Genomic DNA, 14,495 nt, shown 5'->3' with positions numbered 1-14,495 from the left:
CTTTCATATTTCGGTCGCCATTTTTTCTTACGAACTTCGATTTTGACGTTCTTGGGCTTGTTGGATTGCTAGAGAAAAGCTTTAATAAATGTCAAATCATCAAATACTCCATAGTCCCTAAAAAATCAAATACTCCATAGGGCCTCCATCTGGTGCCTGGAACTTCTCCAGTTTGACTGCCAACTTAGTTCTTTTGATGTGCCAAGTCCATGAACATGTCAATACATCTACAACGACCACAAACAAAGGAAAACTAGTAAAAACTAAATAAAAATAAAAGTTGTGCAACGAACTTGGTAAAACGAGTAAATACGGAAAACTATGCATTGGGGCATGTATAAGTGCTAGATGGATATGCTATGAGGGATTTTGGCACTAAAATATACTCTAAAAAGTGCATAAAATCCACTCATCACCAACCTTAATCGTTATGCATCCTCATAGTGTTCCTGATTGATCGTAGGTCAATTTTTTTTGTTTTCTACTACGTGTCCCAACAATATAGTATCGGTCCTGGGGCATTACGCGTCCGCACAACATTGACTCATATGTTAGAATCGTTGACCAGTCAAACCCGACGCGCAGAATGTTAATGATGGTTTGCCATCATTACAAATGCTATTTGGTAAAAAAATGGCCGATGAAACGGTGACAATCCTGGTCGTCACTGAAAATATAATTCACTGGCGAAATGGAAACCGTCACCGAAGACACGATCTTACGTGATGAAAAAATTGGTACCGTCACTATATCATTTATGCATGTCGGTGAGGAACCACCAGGAGCCCATTTTGGTGACGAAAATCAGTTTTACATGACACAAGTAACTCACCACAAGAAATCACTGGTTTTTAGTGTTTATTAAACTTCACATTTTAAGTACGGTTTTTGAAGATTTAAACCATTCCAACCCATGGGAAATTGGGGTAGGTCCATATAGACACATTGTCAAATCCTTAGTGTTGAGAAGGGTATTTTGGTTACATGGTGCAAGCTTTAGGGTTTTATCCCTTTAAAAAGATGAGGGTTGGTATTATCCTCAATTTCACGGTTAAACAAATGATGCTTATGAGATGATTATGATGTGATCAATTACTAATTGCTACTACTAATATGAGGCTGTTACATCGATCCTGTTAATCCCATCATCATGAACTTTAGTTGGTATTTCCCTGCAAAAAAAGAGAGCTTTAGTTGGTAAACTCTTCTTTTTGTCCATCTTGTCACATTTCAAGTCCCCTATAAAGCTCCAAACAAAAGAGTGAACAAAGAGCGACCATTGTTAACATTCTCATGGATGGCCTTGCGTCTAGCATACCATATAACCCAAAGAGTAATAAAGCAACAGACTTGACCATGGTGCTCAAGGGCGTCGATCATGGTGGAAATGAAATCTTTTGCATTACGGTTAGACGACTGCTAATGTGCTCCAATCGGCAATCATCAGTTAGTGTGCACACACAACCTATTAAATTGCACTAGATGAGCGAGTGACGCTATGAGTCAAGCCAAATTTCAAGGAGAGAGACTTATGCGCCCTGTCCAATTGTGACCATGGGAGGGCAGCTAGAAATACACAAGGACAGGGAACGAGTGCAAATCCTATGCACCGCTCTTTGCAAGTGATACAATAGCGGTCCAAATTAAAGCGCTACTCCTGGCCGATCCATTAGCGACGTAACGAATGGCTGTCAGAAGGTTTTAGTCAGGCCACTCCGGTTTTGTGAAGCTTCTTGAACCTTCCGCGCGGTTTTGGGAAAGTTCCACAAGTTTCTTTCTTTCTTTCCTTTTTATATTTTTTATTTCATTTTTCATTCATTCTTTCTTTTCCTTTTTTTATTTTGTTATTTTCTTAAATATTTAACCATCTTTTCAAATTCATGAATACATTTTGAATCGTAAACAACTTTAAAATCTGCAAACCTTTTTTTTCAAACTCGTGAATGTTTTTAAGCTTCATGAACAATTTTCAAATTTATGAACATATTTGTAATTGCAGACATTTTTTCAAATTTGTGAACATTTTTAATTTGTATCCATTTTTTCAAATTTGTGAATATTTTTAAAATTGCAAAATATTTTTAAAATTTATAATCATTTTTTAAATTTGTGAACATATTTAATCTTGTACATCAAATCATGAACACATTTTAAATTCATGGATTGTTTATGTAATTGTGAAAGTTTTTAAAAATTTATGTACATTTTCCAACTTGCGTACATTTTTTCAAATTCATGACATTTTTTCAAATCTGCAAAAAATAAATAAAACTGACATGTTTCAAGCGATCCGCTTGCTATGTTTTTTAGTACAGCCCCGTATTTTTTTTCCTGAAGAAGATACAATCTGTTACGATTTTTTGGAATGTATAGAACGTACAACCGGCCGTAAAAACTGGTATGCAGGTGCTACACGGGAACAACTAATCCCTTGAAGCACTCCCGCAGAGGTCATTTTATTGAGCCTCGGAGCATGCCAAATGATGCTTCAAGTCGTCGCTATGTATCACGCGTTGGGCACATATTCGGAATTCCGTTTATTTTCTCCACTTGTTTTTGGGTTTGGGGACATTCTCTCCCACCTTTGATAACCGATAATGTGTTAATGACATATGAATGTGTGTATGCGTTACGAAAGCGGAAGAGAAGGAAACCTTTGTGTGCTGTCAAACTTGATATGATGAAAGCATATGATAGAGTGGAATGGGACTTCTTGGAACAAATGTTAATGAAGTTTGGCTTCTCTAGTCACTGGACGGAGATGGTCATGAGATGTGTCAAAACAGCCACGTTTTCTGTTAAGTTGAATGGAGGGCTATCACATACCTTTTGTCCCTCGCGGGGGCTGCGACAAGGCGACCCCCTCTCCCCATATCTTTTTCTTTTCTATGTTGAAGGATTCTCAGCGTTGCTTAAGAATGCCCAAAGAGAGAAAGAGATCAAGGGAGTTTCTTTTGGGAGTGGGGGACCGAGGGTTAGACATCTCCTCTTTGCTGATGATAGTGTGGTATTTGTAGAGGGATCCAAAGAAAATTTCCAAGCCCTCCGCAAGATTTTACAGGAGTATGAGTTGGCATCGGGGCAGCGAGTCAATCTTCAAAAATCAGCCATCTTCTATGGGAAGGGGAGTACAGAGGAGATGAAGCAGGAAGTGCCACGGGTTATAGGTATTTCAGTGGAGGCGCTGAGCGAGCGATATCTTGGACTGCCGCCAGTGGTCGGAAAATCCAAGGAAGGAATGTTCAAGTATGTTAAAGAAAGTGCTAGAGGGAAAGTGGGAGGATGGAAGGGACAAGGGCTGTCCAAAACTGCAAGAGAGGTGCTTGTCAAGTCTGGCCTCCAATCAACACCAACCTTTACCATGAGCTGTTTTCAACTCACAAAGAAAATGTGCGGAAATCTGTCTTCTATATCTTCCAACTTCTGGTGGGGTGAAACGAATGGTAAAAAAAAGGTGCATTGGACCGCTTGGGACAAGATGTGCACAAGAAAAACAGGAGGGGGGCTGAGGGAGTTCCGGACTAGGGGGTGTCCGGATAGCCAAACTATCATCATCGGCCGGACTCCAAGACTATGAAGATACAAGATTGAAGACTTCGTCCCGTGTCCGGATAGGACTTTCCTTGGCGTGGAAGGCAAGCTTGGCGATACGGATATGTAGATCTCCTACCTTTGTAACCGACTTTGTGTAACCCTAGCCCCCTCCGGTGTCTATATAAACCGGATGGCTGTAGTCCATAGAACAAACAACAATCATACCATAGGCTAGCTTCTAGGGTTTAGCCTCCTTGATCTCGTGGTAGATCCACTCTTGTAACACACATCATCAATATTAATCAAGCAAGACGTAGGGTTTTACCTCCATCAAGAGGGCCCGAACCTGGGTAAAACATCGTGCCCCTTGTCTCCTGTTACCATCCGCCTAGACGCACAGTTCAGGACCCCCTACCCGAGATCCGCCGGTTTTGACACCGACATTGGTGCTTCCATTGAGAGTTCCTCTATGCCGTCACCATCAGGAAGGATGCCTTTTCCTGTCTTTAAAGACGGCGCCGTCGTCAATGGAGCTTTGGCCGCTGGCCAGACTATCCGGCTAGGAGGTTTTCTCATGACCGCCTGTTCGGCCACCGCCCCGACGATGACCTCTCAAGTCATTAAAAGCGATCTTCACGTCAGCTCGGAATTCGCTGAGCAGCTAGATCCGATTGAGCTCTCCTCCGTAAACGAGCTCTTGGATCGCATCGCCGCCCTGGGAGTCGCTACCGACTACGATCAGATTGGGCTTAAAACCGATCTGAGAGAAATTAACTCTCCCCAGGTTACCCACCACGTTGTCGTGGTAGAGGAACAATGCGGCGACTCTTCTTCTATGTTAAAATCCAACTATGTCCGGATTCCGGATCCCTCCACGGATTCCCGCGGAGGGACGGACGCTAATCAAATACTGAACCTAAAGTCAGGCATCGGACCAGATCTGTTGGAAAGCGCTCAGCAAACCAAGCTTCCGAATCCGGAAGCTTCTTGGCCTTTGAGCCTCAGATCGGGCGGGGTTCCGAACTTAATTCCACCCGCCCACCCAAACATAAGCGATCTATCTCAAATACGGCAAGAGCCCGATGAAACAGTACATCATTACTGGGCCAGATTCCTCCTGGTTATGAACAGGATAAAGGACTGTCGTGAAGAAAGTGCGATTTCAATCTTCTGCAACAATTGCACGGACAAGGGAATCATAAACGCCATCAGTCGTCGCGAAGTTTCACGCTTCGCCGACCTAGCGACCATTGTACAAAAATACTGCGCGATGGAGAGTGCCTGGAAAACCGAAACTAGGTTTTGGGACAATCCGACCCTGAATACAAACCCAGTCTGAAATAAAAGGGTGCTTTATACTCAAGCACCTGGGTTAAAAACCAAAAAGCAAAAACCCCCTAAGAGGTACGGAACCGTACTCGAGGGATGGCTCAACGGACCCTGCAAAATCCACAGTAAAGAGGGCGCCACTCCAGCACATAGCCTTCGAGCGTGTTGGATACTATGGCAGGTGGCCAAAAGTGGCGTAGGCTTTTTAGCCCCGGGCAACCAACCCAGCAGTACCAGTACGGTATTAACATTCTTCGAGACTTTCGCATCAAATAACATGCGGAAACGAACAATCCGCAGCCTCGCCGAAGTCTTCCAAGTAGCAAGAACAAATCAATGGAGCGACACGGCTATCACCTTCAACGCCAGCGACAAACCTAAATTCCGAACAGTTAGAGCACCATCCGCATTGGTCCTCAGTCCGATAGTGGACGGTTTCCGTCTTACTAAGGTACTCATGGATGGCGGCAGCGGATTAAACCTCATCTATGAGGAAACCCTTCAAAAAATGGAAATTGACTGGAGCCGCATTGAGCGAGCAGCACAACCTTCAGAGGGATAATCCCTAGTCGAGAAGTACGCTGCACAGGAAAAATCACACTAGATGTAGTGTTCGGCTCACTAGACAATTACAGGTCCGAGGAGGTCACGTTCCAAGTGGCCCCATTCGGCAGCGGATATCACGCTTTGTTAGGGCGAGAGGCATTCACAATCTTCCAAGCTATACCCCACTACGGGTACATGAAGCTCAAAATGCCCGGACCCAATGGGATAATCACTCTCGCCAGTGATCCAGATACAACACTCCGCGTTGAAAATAAGACAGCCGCACTAGCCCTAGAGGCATTATCCGAAGCCCTAGCGGCAGAGGAACTAACTACGCTGCGCTCCAGGTGGATAGGGACGATGTGATACTTGATAAGAGGTCCAAGTCCACCTCTTTTAAACCAGCAGACAAAATAGTCAAATTTCAGGTCCATCCAACGGACCCCACAAAGACGGCCTCCATTGGGGCACAATTAAGTCCTGATGTCGAAGCCGCACTACGAGAATTCCTTCAGGAAAATTGGGACATTTTTGCCTGGCACCCTTCAGACATGCCAGGAATCCCACGCAGGCTGGCAGAGCACAGCCTAAATATCCTAAAAGGATTCAAGCCAGTCAAACAAGCTCTTCGGCGATTTTCCGAACCCAAAAGACAGGCGCTGAGAGAGGAGCTAGCCAAACTCTTAGAAGCCGGATTCATCAGAGATATAAAACATCCGGACTGGCTAGCCAACCTAGTAATGGTACCAAAAAAGGACAAATCCTGGCGCCTCTGCGTCGATTTTAAAGACCTTAACAAGGCCTGTCCAAAGGACCCTTTCCCCCTCCCTCGCATCGACCAAATCATCAATGCTACCACAGGGCCCGATTCATTGTGCTTCCTCGACGCATACTCCGGATACCATCAAATCAAGATGGCGGAGAAAGACCAGGCCGCAACGGCATTCATTACTCCATATGGGCCATTCTGCTTCAACACAATGCCCTTCGGACTCAAAAACGCTGGTGCAATATATCAGAGCATGATTCAAACATGTCTGGCTATCCAGATAGGCAAAACAGTAGAGGCATACGTAGACGATGTGGTCGTCAAGACCAAACATGTCGAAACTCTAATAGAAGACTTGAGGGTGACATTCGACAACCTCCGAGCATATGACATTAAGCTCAATCCGAAAAAATGCATCTTCGGCGTACCAGCCGGAAAGCTCTTGGGCTTCATCGTATCCGGTAGAGGAATTGAAGCAAACCCGGCCAAAATCCGAGCTCTGTCACAATTGGATATTCCAAAAGACCTCAAGCAGATACAAAAACTAACCGGATGCGTAGCGGCCTTAAGTCGCTTCATCTCCCATTTGGGAGAAAAGGCTCTGCCCCTCTACCGTCTCCTCCGGCGCACCGAACATTTCGAATGGACGGATGCTGCCACAGCCGGACTCGAAGAAATAAAGGCCATACTGGCAACAAATCCGGTCCTGGCCGCGCCCAACCTGGGCGAACCTATGTTATTATATATCGCAGCAACACATCAAGTTGTCAGCGCGGTACTCGTCGTTGAACGAGAAACAGAAGGGCACAGATTCCCTCTTCAAAAACCAGTGTACTACGTATCCACTGTTCTAACTCCATGCAAATCCCGGTACCCACATTATCAAAAGATAGCATATGCGGTGTTCATGGCATCCCGGAAGCTGCGACACTACTTTCAAGAGTGTTCTATAACGGTGGCCTCCGAAGTACCTCTCAACGATATTATAAACAATCACGACGCAACGGGCAGGATTGCAAAATGGGCTATCGAGCTCTTACCATTTGACATAACCTACAAACCATGACGAGCTATAAAGTCGCAGGTTCTGGCTGACTTCGTCGCCGAATGGACCGATGCCGAACTCCCTAAAGAGTACGGTGCGTACTCCAACTGGATCATGCATTTCGACGGATCCAAAATGTTGGCTGGCTTGGGGGCTGGCGTCGTCCTGACGTCCCCAACTGGAGACACAATCCAATACGTACTTCAAATAATGTACATGGACTCCAACAACGCAGCCGAATACGAGGCCCTTCTACATGGCCTCCGGATGGCAATCTCCATGGGCATTCAACGCCTAGAGGTGCGCGGGGATTCAAACCTCGCAATTCCCAAGTAAATGGAGACTTTGACGCCAAAGATCCAAAAATGGCAGCTTACCGCAACGTCGCCCTGAAAATGTCAGCTCGGTTCGAAGGACTCGAATTCCACCATGTAGCCCAGGATAATAACCAGGCAGCAGACCTGTTAGCACGCATCAGCGCAAAATGAGACGCCGTCCCTCCAAACATCTTCCTGGAACGACTCTTTAAGCCATCCGTGTTATGGGAAGAGGAGTCCAGAAATAACGATACGGAGCCAGCTTCATCACCTAACTCAGACCATTCTGACACAATCGGCGGCTCAACCAATGAAATAACACCTTTAGCTCACGAAATAATGGCAGTAATTGCCCCATGGACAGAACCATTCCTAGCCTACTTAATTCGGCAGGAACTTCTCAAAGACCAAAATGAGGCCCGCTGCATAGTTCGGCGATCTAAAGCCTACAAGGTCCATGAGGGAGAACTTTATAAGAAAAGCACAACCGGAGTCCTTCAAAGGTGTATCTCCGAAGAGGAAGGACGAAATCTCCTGGCTGAAATTCACGCCGGACTTGGCGGGCACCACGCTGCAGCCCGGGCCCTTGTAGGCAAGGCCTTCCGTACAGGATTTTATTGGGCGACAGCCCGGGCAGATGCTCAGGACTTAGTCCAACGATGTGTCCGTTGCCAGCTCTTTGCTAATCGGAGCCACATGCCACCCACCGCCCTCAAAACTATACCCATTACCTGGCCGTTCGCGGTCTGGGGGCTTGACATGGTTGGACCCCTTAAAGGGGGAACCCACAAGCACAAATACTTATTGGTCATGGTGGACAAATTCACCAAATGGATTGAGGCCAAGCCGGTTAAAACGGCAGAATCCGGACCGGTGATAGACTTCATATCCGGGGTAGTACACCGTTTTGGCGTCCCCCACAGCATCATCACTGATAATGGCACGAACTTCACGGCCGACGAGGTTAAACTCTGGTGCAAAAACATGGGCATCAAGCTCGATTACGCTTCAGTCTATCACCCCCAAACTAACTGTCAAGTCGAGCGAGCAAATGGTCTAATCATGAGCGGCATCAAACCCAGACTAGTGCGGTCCCTCAAGGAATCTAACACGCACTGGGTAGAGGAGCTCGACTCTGTACTCTGGGGGCTGCGGACCACGCCAAACCGAACTACTAGATTCACACCATTTTTCATGGTATACAGCGCAGAGGCAGTTCTGCCCTGCGATATAATTCATGACTCACCTCGTGTGCGCATGTACAAAGAAAGAGAAACCGAGTTGGATCGGCGGGATAGTTTGGACGCCTTAGAGGAGGAGCGGGACGTGGCAAAGGCTCGTTCCGCATTTTATCAGCAGCAGGCTCGAAGATATCAAAGCAGAGAAGTACGGGCCAAAACTTACAATGTTGGCAAACTCGTTCTACGCCTGCCGGACAAGAAAAAGGACAAACTTAAGCCCAAGTGGGAAGGTCCCTTCATCATCGACCAAGTCCTGACCGGTGGAGCATACCGTCTACGTAAAGCATCTGACAACCGACTCGAGCCGAACCCATGAAACGCAGCCCGTCTCCGAAGATTCTACGCCTAAACGCCGGACTCAGAGTTCGTCTCATTCCCCCGTCCACCTTTTTACATTTTTTACTGTCTCTTGCCCCCCTCCTTCTTCCCACTTTTTTTAATACCTTTTATAGGCTGATTTGCGCTTTGTTTGCACACACTTGATGTGCTCCTAGCACTCATTATACCTGGGGGCTTCTTTAACAGAAGCTTATTCATACGGGCTTCATGCCCAATACATGTGTCATACTTCCGCATGTACCTTTTATTCACCATTGTATGCATCGATATGACTTAAGTTTTGGCCAAGCTGGGTTGCCTGGCTCCTGTGCTTACCCCTACGTTCACGATTGTTCGGCTAGGAGGTAAAGGGAGCACCTCTGCGATTGCTACTGCCGGGTCAGCCGGATGTGTACCTCAGACTGGGTGAAGCCGAAAGCTAGCATTCTTAAGAGAATATTCGGTCGGTGACTTGAAAGATGATTTATTACTTACTTATTTATCTGCCCCAAGATGCTTTTTCTGCTATTTTCGCAGTCCGGCATTGCACTTTAGGGTATGCCTCCCAGGGAAAGGAACCCTTAACGGAACTATTCTCCCTGGAAGATGTTTCTTACTAACCATGTAATATAACATAGCTAGTCGGGCACTTGTCTGATAAAGAAATTATGACCCCGACGCCTTGTCTCCATGCATGCCCCGGTTCTTTTATAACCGTAAGGGTATTCGGACATACTCCAGACTGTTGGGTCCCGAGGTTGAAGTGAAACGGTCCGCAAAGACAAACGATCTACAATCCGGCTAGAAGGCATTTTACATGTCATTTCAAATTACATCGTCAAACCGACTAATTGTACTCCTCCTCAATCCCATCTAACAGGCTGTCTAATTTACAGTCCTGTTGGGAATATTTCGCGGCCAGTTCTACTTGGCCGTACATCAAGCTCACAGGGATCTCCTTCCCATCAGGCCCCGCAGGTCCGACCTCGGCCATGTGGTTTGGGTCAGCCTTCAGGTAACGCGTCTTCACCATGGCCCAGGCCTCCCTGGCGCCCTGACGGCAGGCCGATATTTTCCACAAACGGAGGCGTCACCGTGCTCCCTGAAGCTTCTCAGCAAGCTCACCAAGGCCCTCGGGTAGGGAGACGGATGGCCATAAAGCCTGAACGACGCCACTCATCGCCTGCCGAACACGTTCGAGCAATTGCACCGGCTCGGGAAGTTGGTCACCCGTTGACCCAGGCATTTCCTCCGCAGGGCGACCTGTGAGCACACCTAAAGACATATTTCTGTCAATCGACTTCCTCGCCGAATTCTTCTTTTCAAAGGAATTTGCTCAAGCACTTACTATAAATGCCGCGACGAAGCCGCTGATTCTCCTTCACGGAGCCAGACAGCTGGGCCCGAACACCTTTCAGCTCTTCTCCTAGCTGGGTGTGGGCATCTTGGAGCTTGTTCCTCTCCTGCTGCACCTTCATAAGCACTCTCTCGCTGGCCTTTAGCTGACGCAGTAGCGGTTGCTTGTCCGGATCTAGTCCGGCGCCCTCTGCAATATTATTGTCAGATTCACACCGCACTTTGTTAATTAATTATCTTTTCAAAGTACGTCTTACCGGTGGGGGTCTCTGTGGCTCCCCCTGTGGCGGCCAGTGCGGCCTCAAGTTGGGCCTTGCACTCTTGGAGCTCCTGGGACAGATGGGTATTCTTCTCCGTAAGATCCTGCATAACAATTGATCCTTAAATCAGTTATTTTAACTATTTTAAGTCTCAGGGGCTACTGGCATATATAACTATTAAAATTACTTACCCGTATGTCTTTCACATACTGCTCCGTGGCTCGGGTTAACCCGTCTTGAGTGGCACGGAGGTGCGCGTTTCCCGCATCAAAGGCATTTAACGCCTCCGGGAAGAAACACGTGTCACGAAGAACTGTCCGGCGACGCCTGTGATTCATGGCGCTCTCCACCTCAGACCGGGTGGCGGACAGCCTGTCGGCATCCTCCGTCAGAGGAACGTCCGGCTCATGCCTTGTATTCGCCTCCCCTTCCGGACCACGCGTTGGAGCATGGCTGGCGGAGGCTTGATTGGCAACCTCTCCGGACACTGTCCGGCGAGCGCTCTTTCTGGAAAAGTTATGAGCATTAATATACCTCCTGGGGATCCTTCCCTTAAAAAAAATAGCGGTGCTCTGTACCGTTGCAGAGACGTTTCGGTTCGCGTCGCACTCCTCTTCCGCCTGCTGGGCTGGACTGACCCTTGTTGGTCGGCCGCCGCGGGTTCGGCTTCCCGCCTTAAAGGCATCTCCTGCGATGTACCATCAGTATGGGATGGTCAGAATTGAGCGCGGATCAAATGATGGTGTCAAGACCTCGGTCGTAGTCACCTGGGAGGCCGGAAACAAACCGGGGTAGTCAGCCGTAATGGCGACTAGGGCATTGTCCATGCTAAGTTGGTGGAACACCCCGTCAATCAGCTCCACCTTTATGTTCGGATCCTCTTCGGAGGTCGGATCAAGGGATCGTCCCGGATCCTCGGGCTGTGGAGTTAGGCTTCGTATGCCCTCCACGTCCCGGCGCAGCTCCTGCGTCGAAATCACAGAGTAAGATACTTGACTTTGAAAGTATGGATCGGGTAGATGAACATCCGCTTACCCAGCTCCGAGGGTTATTCATAGAGAATCCATTCAACGGATTCGTGCAGAGGAAGTCCTCCTCCTCTCCCTTGTACAAGCCGGACAGGATCTTTGCCAGATCGGCTGCCGAGCCTGGCCCTTTGCGGCCATGATGGGTGGCGTCATCTTCCCCGTTGAAATCCCACATAGGGTGGCCCCTATATTGGAGTGGCTGCACCCCTCGCATAATGCACGTGGCCATGACTCCGATCATGGTCAATCCGGAGTGGGCCAGTAACCTAATCCGGCCCATCAGATAATGGATGCTCCTATCATCTTCCCGTTGAGGCTCCGCGGGCGCCAACTCAGGCGTTTCTTCGAGGGAGCATTGCTGAACTCCGGGAGGCCGATCCGAACTGGATCCGGCAGAGGGGCGTCCTCCATGTAGAACCATTCCGAAGGCCAGTCTTCGGACGCCTTCTTCGGGGTGCCGGATAGATATCCGGTCCCGGCGATGCGCCATATTTCGGCTCCGCCCACTTGATATATCGACCCCTCATGAGAACGGGATACAAGGCAAAACAATCTCTTCCACAGCGCAAAATGGGGCTCGATGCCCAAGAACAGCTCGCAAAGAGCTACGAAGCCCGCGATGTGCAAAATGGAGGCGGGCGTGAGGTGGTGAAGCTGGAGTCCGTAGAACTCTAGGAGCCCCCGGAGAAACGGATGTATGGGAAATCCGAGTCCCCTTATTAGATAGGGGACAAAGCATACCCGCTCCCCTTTGGAGGGGTTGGGGACGCTCTCCGCCTGCTTTCCACCCTTGTAGGTGGCTAGTCCGGCTCGAACAGGAACCATGAAAGCCGGGGGAAGATATCCCTCGGTTTGGAGCGCCACTAGCTCGCTGTGTGGAACTGAGCATCTCCCCCAATCTCCTGGCTTAGGGCTGGGAGCGCGAGAGGAGGAGCCGCGTCGACTATCCATGATGGAATGGATTTTTTTCAGAGGCGCTTCGATGAGAACTTGCGGATGGAGGATGGTGTGAGCTGGATCTAGATCCTCGCCTCTCTTATAGGCGGCTCGTTCGCACGGCTAGGGGGTAAAATATAAAAATACCCCAGCCTTTCGCATTCGTACGACACGTGGAAGAAGGCCATTATTGGGCGTAGAAGCCAAGGAGCGCAACATTTATAAGGAAGCCGGACACTATTCGACGGGAACATGAAGTTTAAAGGAGAACCCGACTTGCAACGCCGAAGACAATATACGCGCCGGACTCGTCGTCGCTCAAGCCCGGTTCGGGGGCTACTAAGGGAGTTCCGGACTAGGGGGTGTCCGGATAGCCGAACTATCATCATCGGCCGGACTCCAAGACTATGAAGATACAAGATTGAAGACTTCGTCCCGTGTCCGGATGGGACTTTCCTTGGCGTGGAAGGCAAGCTTGGCGATACGGATATGTAAATCTCCTACCTTTGTAACCGACTTTGTGTAACCCTAGCCCTCTCCGGTGTCTATATAAACCGGATGGTTGTAGTCCATAGAACGAACAACAATCATACCATAGGCTAGCTTCTAGGGTTTAGCCTCCTTGATCTCGTGGTAGATCCACTCTTGTAACACACATCATCAATATTAATCAAGAAGGATGTAGGGTTTTACCTTCATCAAGAGGGCCCGAACCTGGGTAAAACATCGTGCCCCTTGTGTCCTGTTACCATCCGCCTAGACGCACAGTTCGGGACCCCCTACCCGAGATCCGCCGGTTTTGACACCGACAGGGGCCTTGCCTTTCGAGGCCCGGAGGCGTTTAACCAAGCTATGCTCGCCAAGCAAGCATGGAGGATGATGCAGGAACCGAACTCTCTATGTGCGAGGGTTCTGAAGGCTCGGTACTTTCCCGAAGGATCTATCCTAAATGCAACTTGTCCAGAGGGAGGCTCTTACTTTCAAAAGCATTCTACATGGCAGGAACCTTCTGTTGGATGGGCTCATATGGAGGATTGGGGATGGAGAACGTGTGAAAATACATCATGATAACTGGATTCCCCGAGAAGGAAGTTTACGGCCACTGGGCCAAGTCTATGTTAGCGGAATAACACGGGTTAGTGACCTTCTTGACGCGCAAGGCACTGCATGGGACCAAGCAAAGCTGCACTCGATGTTTTCTCCTGACGATGTGGCCGATATCATGCAAATCTCGATTGGGGGGGCCGATGATGGATGATTATATGGCCTGGAATTTCACAAAGGATGGAGTCTTCACGGTGCGGTCGGCATATCATTTGCGGATGGCTCAAAAACGGCTTAAGATGGGCCGACCGGAAACATCATCTACGGTGATGGACCATAAGTCATGGATGAACTTATGGGACACCGTCGCTCCGGGGAAGGTCAAAACCCACATGTGGCGGCTCATCCGGAATGGACTAGCGGTGGGTGTGGAGCTTCAGACGAGGAAGATAAAGGAGGGAGTGCGATGCGTTGCGTGTGGGAGGGAGGAGACTAATTATCACAGGTTCTGGGGCTGTTTTCACTCAGTAAAATTTTGGAAGATTATGCAATCGGAGATGGGGTACCGGTGGCGATCCCGCCGGAGTCAGCTAGCCCCCAGACTGCATTATCGAGGTGGCTATTGTCTTGGTTCGCGGAGGCGTCCGATGACGAAAAAGCTGTACAGGTCCAGGGAGTATATGCATTGTGGTTGGCGCGAAACAATGCAAGAGAAGGACAAAGGATTGAAGAGGCGGAAGCAATAGCGAGAAGGGTCTGTCACTTAATGGAA

The sequence above is a fragment of the Triticum dicoccoides genome, chromosome 4B (assembly GCF_002162155.2).
Source record: "Triticum dicoccoides isolate Atlit2015 ecotype Zavitan chromosome 4B, WEW_v2.0, whole genome shotgun sequence".
Lineage (NCBI taxonomy): Eukaryota > Viridiplantae > Streptophyta > Magnoliopsida > Poales > Poaceae > Triticum > Triticum dicoccoides.
This window is presented reverse-complemented; position numbering follows the sequence as displayed.